We start from the raw sequence: 8,369 nt of genomic DNA on the forward strand, positions 1-8,369 counted from the left end.
TTTCATGTCTTTTGTCCATTTTGTAATTGGGTTATCAGTCTTTTTCTTCTGGAGGCCCAGAAGTATTCTGTAAACTTTCGTTATGAGACTCTTCTCTGAGATTATATTTCCAAACATTTGTTCCAAGTCTGTAGGCTTTCTTTTTAACCTGTTAGATAATGTTTTCGATGCATGCAAGGATTTAATCTTTAGAAGGACCCCTTCATCAATTTTATTCTCTTCAGATTGTGCATTTCTGACTGTATTTGGCAGTCTCCGTACGGTAGAATAGGCCTTCTAAGCTTGATCCCAGTTTGTCTCTTATGAACTTTATGATTTTGGGCTTTAATCCACCTTGAGTTGATTTTTGTGTATAGTGTAAGATGTGGATTCTGTCTCAGCTTTCTGCAGGTGGAAGTCCACTTTTGCCAGCACCATTTGTTGAAGAGGTTGTCATTTCCCCATTTGATATAGCTTTGATTTCCTTGTCGAATATCGGTTGACCATAGATAGCTGGGTCTATTTCTGGGTTCTAAATTCTGTTCCATTGGTCTATGCATCTATCATTGTGCCAGTACCATGCTGTTTTGGTTACTATCGCTGTGTAGTAGGTTTTGAGGTCAGGAAGTGCTATGCCTCCCACTTCAGTTTATTTTCTCAGAAGTGCTTTGCTTATTCAAAGTCTCTTGCCTATCCAAATAAACTTGACAATTTCCCTTTCAATCTCCTTGAACATGAATTTGGCACCTGGATTGGGATTGCATTGAACATGTAGATTGTTTTTGATACAGTTGTCATTTTCACAATATTGAGTCTTCCTATCCATATCCATGAACAGATCACATTTTCCCATTTCTTTAGGTCTTTTATTGTGTCTTGCAGAAGTGTTCTGTAGTTTTCTTTGTATATTTTTTTTTTCTCTAGTTCACTCCCAAGTATCTCAATTTGTGGTTGGTTATTGTTAATGGTTTGGCATTCTTTATTTCCTTCTCTTAGTTTTCTTTGTTACTGTACAGAAATCCCACAGATTTTTGGTTATTGCTCTTATATCCTGCCTCTCTACTAAACTGACCTACTAACTCTTTATAACAGTTTTGTTGTTTTTGTTTGTTTGTTTCTCTTTGACAGCTTATTTCTTAGTCTTTGGTGTTTTCTGTGTATACTATCATATCATCTGCATACAGCGACAGTTTAACCATCTCTTTGCCTTTCTGGATGCCTTTTATGTCCTTCTCTTGTCATATTGCCCTAGCAAGCACTTCCAGTGCAATATCAAATAAAGTGGTGATTGTGGGCATCCTTGTCTGGTCCCTGTTTGCAAGGAAAATGCTTTTAGTCTTTCTCTATTGAGAATGATATTGGCTCTTGGTTTTACATATGTACTTTTCACTATGTTGAGGAAATTCCCTTTTATTCCAATTTTGCTGTGTGTTTTAATCAGAAAAGGGTGTAGGATTTTTTTTCAAGTGCCTTTTCTGCATCAATTGCTAAGATCATATGGTTCTTGTTATTTACTTGATTTATATGGTGAATTACGTTGATTGTTTTTCTTATATTGAACCATCCTTGCATCCCTGTTACGAATCCCACTTGGTCATGGTGAATTATTGTTTTGATGTGCTTTTGGATTCTATTGGCTAGGATTTTGTTAAGGATTTTTGCATCCATATTCATGAGAGATATTGGTCTATAGTTTTCTTTCTTGTTAACATCTTTGCCTGGCTTTGGTGTTAGCGCTACACTTGCTTCATAAAATGAGTCTGGAAGTGTTCCTTCTTTTTCATTTTTTGAAATATAAATAAAATTGGTGACAGATCCTTTCCGAATGTTTAGTAGCATTCTTCTGTGAAGCCATCTGGTCTAGGACTTTTCTTATGGGGAAGTCTTTTTATGACCTTTTCAATTTCTTCTTTTATGATGTGTCTGTTCAAGTGTTCTATATTTGTCCTTGCCAGACTGGGTAGGGTATGGGTTTCAAAAAAATTTATCTATTTCCTCCAGGTTTTCTAATTTATCAGAGTATAGCTTTTCATAGTATTCTGATATTATCAATTTAATTTCATCTGGGACTGTTGTGATGTCACCTCTATCATTTTTTAATCTAATTATCTGTATCTTCTCTTTTTTTTCTTTTGTTAAGTTTGCCAGTAGTTTGTCTATTTTATTGTCCCTTTTGGAAAAACAGCTCCTGGTATTATTGATGGTTTCAATAGTTTTTCTGTCTTCTATCTCATTGATTTCAGCTCTTGTCTTTATAATTTCTTTTCTTCTAGAGACTGTAGGAATTAGATGTTCTTTTTCTGTTTGACCAAGAGGTTGAGTTAGGCCATTGATTCTTCTTCTTTCGTCCTTTTTTATGTAAGTGCATATTTCTATGAACTGCCCCCTTTGGGCATCCTTAGCTGCATCCCATAAACTTTGGTATGTTGTATTTTAATTTTCATCTCTTTCAAGGATTTTTTTCATTATTTCTTTTATAACCCAATCAGGCTCTATCAGAGAGTTATGTTTCCACATGGGTCGTTTTGTAAGCTTTATTCTCCTGTGGTTAATTTCTAGTTTGATGGCATGGTGATCTGAGAAGATACTTTGTATTATTTCAATGTTTTTTTAATTTGTTGAGGCTAGCTTTGTGTCCTAATATATGATCAATTCTGGAGATTGTACCATGTGCACTTGAGAAGAAGGTGAATTGCATTTTCGTTGTGTGCAGTACCCTGAATACATCCACAAGATCAAGTTTTCTGAGTGTATAGTTTAGATCTTCTGCATCTTTGTTGAGTTTCTTTTGAGCTGACCTATCCTTTGGTGAGAGTGGTTTGTTGAAACTCCTACCACTATAGTGATGTTGTCTATTCCTTTCTTTAATTCTGTAAACTGTTGTTTTATGTATTTTTCAGGTCTATCATTTGGTGCATAAATATTGACCAAGATTATGTTTCTTGATTTATTGTGCCTTTAATCAGTATGTAATGTCCTTCCTTATATTTGATTATGCTTTTCATTCTGACATCTATTTTATCAGGGATTAATATTGCCACTTCTGCTTTTTTGAGATTGCTATTTATTATATATTTTTTTCCTAGCCTTTGATTTTGAGTCTGTCTTTCTCTTCTTCTTTTTTTTTTTATCTTTCCAAATCCTTCCTTTAATGTCAACCCAAACACATAGAATATACATATTGCAGAGAAAGGGGCCTGAGGTTGTGTAAGTCATGCAGCGATGTGATAGGTACAAACCGTACAAATTGGTGCAACCCAAAGGAGCAGTCATGGCCTAGAAGAAGGGTGGGCACTCTTTCCCCTTCCCATTTCTCTTTCCTTTTGGGCTTACATGAAAGTCTAGAAAGAAAAAATGTTTTCCATCAATAGAACTGATGAGGCCCCCAGGTCTTGGAGGGTAGATTTGGTTGACAGTTATTACAAAATATGTGTAAGATAAAACAGCTTAGGGCTCCCAGCAGCAGCACAGTGTCAGCTGGCCTGGCAGCCTGACCCCAGTATCTAGTGTTGGGCAGGGCAGCGGTGAAGGTGATTGCTGGGCATTGGTATAGGGTAATGATGGAGCAGCATAAGATCTTCCCTGCCCTGTGGACATGTACATAGCCTCCTCCCCTGAGCCTTGCTGGGCTGCAAGGAAGCAGTGGAGCACAAAATGTCCGTGACACCAGCAATGGGGTCTAATGCAATGAAGTCAGTCAGTCATTCAGGACCTATTTTCACACAAGGGCAAGGAAAAACCAAAAACTTCTATTTCACCCTTTAAACTGAGACACTCCAACCTAAATAATGACCTGTAATAAATATCTCAGCTCAAAATAAGACCTTAGCTTCTGCTAAAGTTTGCAGTGTCAGTCCATGCTCTAGCTTGTTGGCAAGACTGTTCCAGAAGGTTTCTGAGAGGCAGAAACATCTGCAGTGAGGAAGGCAGCTACTGAAGCATGAGACTGAGTTCACAGAGCTGGATGCTATCCGTGTCCTTTTCTAGTGACGTCTTCTTCCTTCAGGGCAAACTTCCTCCTCAGGACCTCAGAGATAAGGACGGCAGGGTCTTCCTCCTTCAATAAACTCCAGTTCAAATCTTGGCTCTGTTTCATCCAGTGAAAATCGTTCAGGATACCCATCATGTCTGCAAAGCTGCTGGCTTTGGACAGAGAGATGCAGTCATCCTCTTCAGATGAGCTGCACGTGGCTTTGTATTCTGTTTTGCAACATTCAGGGCTGGCAGAACAAAGCAGGGGCACTGATGGAAGCTCAGGGACTTCTACCTCAGTCTCCTCTGTGATGTCACTAATGACAAAGGAAGTTGTAGAGTGGAATGAGGATCCAAAACAAGGTAAGGGAGAAGAGATATTTGAACTTCCTGGAGATAAGAAATCTGGCGTTAATGAAGCCGAAGCTGCATCAGCTGCCACGATCTTGGCAATCTGACTGAGCAGGTGGCTCAGCTCATCCTACAGCTCTGCCGTGCGACTCAGGGCTGGGAGACCTGGTTTCTTCAGAGCCAGGAGCCTCTCCTCAGACCCACGCAGGTTGGGCACTGAGGCATTACGCTGCATAACAATCAGGGGGCTGGGCTTCCAGGTATGCCTCAGGGGTCGTGTATCGCTCCTGACCCGGGCATAGGTCTCCTCTTCATCCGCAGCAACCCAGGCGATGTCAGCCAGGTTGGGAACCGGGGGCACATCCCTCAGACACAGGTCAGAGATATTTGGTAGGGTCTCAAAGGATGCCCGGGGACATGGCTTCAGTGGAAGGTTGGTTCCGATCCTTCTCACCACACTGAGGCTTATTTTGCCAGATAGGAATGGTCACATTGGCTTCCATCCCCAGCACTGCAACCAGCTCCTGTGTTTGAAGCACAAGGCAGCCACAGGGCAGCTCTGGAGGCTTGGAGGCGTAACTGCTTCATATCAGGCCATCCCGAGGCATTTACTTCCCTTCCTCGGTCCCGGCTCCCTCTTCTTCTTTTAGATGTGTCTCCTGTAGGGACTTTGATGGAATTTGCTTTTTTAAATTTTATTATTTTTTGTGTGTGTACCATCAAATCGGACCGGACTGGTACAAGAGGAGATTATCCCTCGTTTTCCAGCAGAGCATCTGGTGGATTCAAACGGCACACCTCTGGAATTGCAGTGCAGCTTCTTGTGGACTTTGCTTTTTTATCCATTCTGCTACTCTTTTTCTCTTAATTGGTGCATTTAGGACATTCTCATTGAGTGTGATTATTGTCTTACTTTTGCCATTTTGCTATGTTTCTTTTTCTACTGTTTCTGGTTACCATGATCCATGCACTTTCCTTTGGAATCTCTATGTGAAGGACTTCACTTAAAATTTCTTGTAATTTTGTTGTTGTTTTTGTTTTGCTTTGTTTGTTTTTCCGTCCATCTTTTTTTAAATTTTTTTATTAATTCATTTATTTATTTTTCATTTCAATGAACATCTACAGAGATTTTGGAATTCCATTCATTCATTGTTGCACCCTTCTCCCTGCCCCCCCCCATTTGCTCCTCTCCTTGAAAAGCAAAAGAAAAACTCCCTCATTGCAAACAAACAAACAAAAAAAAACCACGGCAGCAGAGCTTATGGTGGTTCCATGTATGCTAAATATATCTGTGACAGGATCAAGCGTGTTTTCCTTATTAAAGAGCAGAAAATTAGTGTGAAAGTATTGAAGGCACAAGCACAAAGTTAGAAAGCTAAATAAAAATGATGCTTCTTAAAGTAATAATATAATTTGTTCTGTTAAAGAAAAAGATATTATTCAATAACATTGCCTACATGTTTTTTAAACAAAAAACAAAAAAATTTTCTTGTAATTTTGGTCTTGCTTTCACAAATTCCTTAAGTTCCTTCTTTTTTGCAAAGGATCTAATTTCTCCTTATTTGATGGAGAGCTTTGCTGAGTACAGGACCCTTGGCTGGCAATTGTTTTCTTCCAACTTTCTGTACATGCCCTTCCATTGCCTTCTAGCTCACATGGTTTCTGTTGACAAATCAGAACTTAATCTAATGTTTCCCCTTTGTAGGTAACTCTTTGTTTTTCTCATGCTGCTTTTAGAATTCTATCTTTATCTTTTAATTTGGAAAAGCTGACTATGATATGTCTTGATGTTTTTCTTTTTGGTTCTAGTCTATTTGGTGTTCTTTGTGCTTTGAATGTGGATTTCCCTGTTATTCAAAATACCTGAGAAGTTTTTTTCTAGTACTTCTTCCACAATTTTCTCAGTGATTTTCCTGTCACTCCTCTGTTCTGGAATTCCAATCATACATATATTATTCTGTTTGATGTCATCTCACATGATTCTAATGTTTTCTTCATTTTCTTTACATCTCTTCTCTGATTTGTCTTCCAGCTCACTGACCCTCTCTCTTCAGTTCTACGTTTTCAACCTACCAGCCTGTTGGACACTTCCGCCATTTTGGTCTTAATATTCTTGATTGTATTTTCATGCTTTTCTGTTATTCCTGGTACTGTTGGCTGTACCTTCTCTGTCTTGTGATGTTTTAAAATTGTTATCTCTTTATCTATACTATCTATTCTTTCTTCCATCTTTTGCATTTTCCTCCTTGGTTGTTCAAGTTGCTCTTCATCAATATATTTCTTCTGGACTGCTGTCTCTGGGGTATTTGCTCTCTTATTGGCTTCCATTATTTCTTCCAACATTTGTATCTTTTTCTGTGGCTGATCAAATAATTCTGTTGTTGTTAGGTGCCATGAAGTTGAGTACAAAATACTATGAACAAAAGATCTGAAAGGACAGTCCTGTCCTGTGCCCTTCTCACACTCCTTAACACACAAGAGACCACTGCAACAATTACCTTGTCAATCCACCGGGTTGAGGGTCTTCCTCTCCTTCACTGACCCTCCACCCTTCTCAACATCATGGCCCTCTCCAAAGAATAGCACCTCCTAGCAATATTTCCAAAATATATTAGGTGAAGCCTCATCATTCTTGCCTCCAAAGAGCACTCTGGCTGCAACCCTCTCCAAGACATATATATTCATCTTCTTGGCCATCCATGGAATGTTCAGTGCTCTTCCCCCAACACCACAGCTCAAAGACATCAATTATTTTTCTGTCACCCCTATTCATTGCCCAGGTCTAGGATATGCTAGTAATCCAAAAGACCTGAATCAGATGCGCCTTAGTCTGAATAACTCTACATCAATAGTTTCTTCTGTTTCTATCTGGGATATTCACTGGGTCTGCTTTTTCAGGAGAAGAGTTATTTTGGTGTTTTTAATGATGACTGCGGTAGATTGCTGCTTTCTTGACATTATATGCATCTTTTCTTATTCAATATTAGGCTGTTGTAATTATATAATAACCCAAAGTATGGCAATATTTTGTGAAGCACCTATATATTTGTGCTACTTTCTTGCAATATCTCCTCTAAAGTAACTGAATGACAAACTAGGAAGTCTGCTGTTTCCTTCCAGGAATGGCTTCTTCACCTGCCTCGAGGTGTCCTGGTCCCTTCTGGTTTAGCTTAAAGGGCCCTGCATGGTGTAGCTAGACAACAGTGTTTCCCCCAAAGTACCTACAATATTGGTGCTTCTGGTGCTGGATAGCAGGGGCGGCAGCTGTGAAGTCTCCAGGCAGTAAGGTAGTTGGGTCTTCAGGTGGGAGTTGTAGCAATCTGGTGCTCTGAGTGGGATTGTACTCTAAAACTGCAGCCCCTCAACCTGTCAGGTAGTGAGTGGTTCAGTTGCTGGCCAGGGAATGAGAGTGCACTTGGTCTGGGCCACAGCCTTTAGCAGATGCAGTAGATGTGGTGGCTGGAAGCCCTACCTGGGCCAGCCATGCCACACAGGCATTGACGCCTTGCAGCAGAGAGAAGGTAAGGTACCCCAAAGAGCTGGTCTTATGAGAAACATTGGTCTTGCAAGCCCACACAACAATTTAGTAGAGAAGAAGATTGCCTTTTTATTCCACAAAAATATCACACTGATTCATTGCATTGATGACATTATGTTGACTGGAGCTCATAAAAGTATCCATGACCTATGACTCTAGATTTATCAATAAGATAAATGTGATCGAAAATTTCAAATTAACCCAAGAAAACCTTAGTTGACTTGTGACTAGGTGAAATTTCTAGGGATCCAGTGGTGTGTAGCACGTTGCATCTGGCCTTTTCTATAATATAAAAGGTACAGTGGGTCTTTTTTGGATTTTGGAGGCAAAATATTTTTTTTAATATTTTTTTTACTTCCATTCATTCATTGTTGCACTTTTCTCCCCTCCCAACCCTCCACCCTAGTACACTACCCTCTTGGAAAAGTAAAAGATAAATTCTTTCATTGCTTAGCAAACCCTCCCCCAGGTCCACTCCACTATGCAGCCTTCATTCCAGACTCCTGTCATGACAAAAATACCTAATCAC

The 8,369-nt window shown here is 39.6% G+C and overlaps 1 pseudogene; it reads right to left on the bottom strand.

Moving 5' to 3' along the window:
• Positions 1 to 3,946: 3,946 nt before the first annotated feature.
• Positions 3,947 to 4,890, bottom strand: LOC102867434 (annotated as a pseudogene).
• Between the last annotated feature and the right edge of the window lie 3,479 nt (positions 4,891 to 8,369).

Source organism: Elephantulus edwardii, unplaced genomic scaffold, assembly GCF_000299155.1.
Source record: "Elephantulus edwardii isolate Elephantulus edwardi_28Jun2011 unplaced genomic scaffold, EleEdw1.0 scaffold00064, whole genome shotgun sequence".
In the NCBI taxonomy this organism is placed as follows: domain Eukaryota; kingdom Metazoa; phylum Chordata; class Mammalia; order Macroscelidea; family Macroscelididae; genus Elephantulus; species Elephantulus edwardii.